The 1,181-nt window shown below is 51.8% G+C and overlaps 1 long non-coding RNA gene across 1 annotated transcript; it reads left to right on the forward strand.

The window, feature by feature from the left end:
* Window positions 1-589: 589 nt before the first annotated feature.
* LOC117191948 lies at window positions 590-830 on the forward strand. Its single transcript, XR_004474118.1, has 2 exons — window positions 590-631; window positions 712-830. It is a non-coding gene; the product is annotated as an uncharacterized LOC117191948 (long non-coding RNA).
* Window positions 831-1,181: the final 351 nt, after the last annotated feature.

The following is a 1,181-nucleotide window of genomic DNA, read 5'->3' on the forward strand; positions in this document are numbered from 1 at the left end:
GCAGAAGCGCCAACTTGTGAATGCGATGAGGGTGCGATGAGCGGCCCGCCTGTCAGCAGGTGCCCGGGAGTCAGCGCGTCTCCGTCGCTTGGGTCTGGGCTTAAGGGTCCTAGCGGGCGCGAGTTGAGTACCGCCTCGATCCCGACCAGCACGGTCTCCAGCTCTTCTGCGGTGAGGAGAGCGCTTCCGACTGCCCGTAGGAGTAGGCCCTTGGCAGACTTCACACCGGCCTCCCAAAGTCCGCCCATGTGCGGTGCTCGAGGCGGTATGAAGGCAAACTCGCACCCGCTTCTTGACGCGAATTCGCGTATCGCGTCCGCTTCCGCTTCTATCCTCTTCCGCAGTTCGCTGAAGTGGCGACTTGCTCCGACGAAATTTGTCGCGTTGTCGCAGTTCCCGCGTTGCGGACATCCTCGACGACCGACGAACCTTTGGAATGCCAATAAGAAGGAATTAGTCGTCAAATCGGAGACAATTTCTAAATGAACCACCTTGGACGCAAAACAGACAAATAACGCTATGTAGGACTTATAAGGGGGCCTTCCACGAATTTTCAGAGTCGTATAGACTGGACCACAAAAATCAACGCCACATACTGAAAATGGGCGGAGAGCACGGAGCCGGTCTGCGGGTAAGTTGCCCATCATTTGGGTCTGGAGTAGAGGCTTGCATTTAAAGCAACGAACACACGACCTAACTGTCGCCCTGCAGACCGCCTGAGCATTCACTATCCAAATGCGCTGTCTAAGGATACTCACGAGTGCTCGTGGCCCGGCATGAAAATTCATTTGATGCAGATAGCGAACGTATGTCTGCACAAACTGCGAGCGTTTTGTCAATAAAATGGGAAACTTGGCATTATATGACATAGGAGCGTTAACTAGTCGCCCCCCAACTCGCAACAACGAAAAAGAGCACCAAGTCCCAGCCTCTTCACGGATGAAGGGATTCAAACGCTGAAGACTGGGGCCTAACTTGGTGCCATTACGAACCCTTTCAATATCTTCTTGAGACTCATTTTCTCTGTGTTATTTCGACTATTTTTAGAAACGCCTCGTCGTATTCTACGGATGACGGAATTTTTCCAAAGTTGAGACTTTTGTCTTTGCATTTTCGGATGAAGCGGAACACGAAAACGAACACTCTTAGCAGTTTGAGGTGTGACGAGTATCCCTCGATTA

Source organism: Drosophila miranda (genome assembly GCF_003369915.1).
Source record: "Drosophila miranda strain MSH22 chromosome Y unlocalized genomic scaffold, D.miranda_PacBio2.1 Contig_Y1_pilon, whole genome shotgun sequence".
Taxonomy (NCBI): domain Eukaryota; kingdom Metazoa; phylum Arthropoda; class Insecta; order Diptera; family Drosophilidae; genus Drosophila; species Drosophila miranda.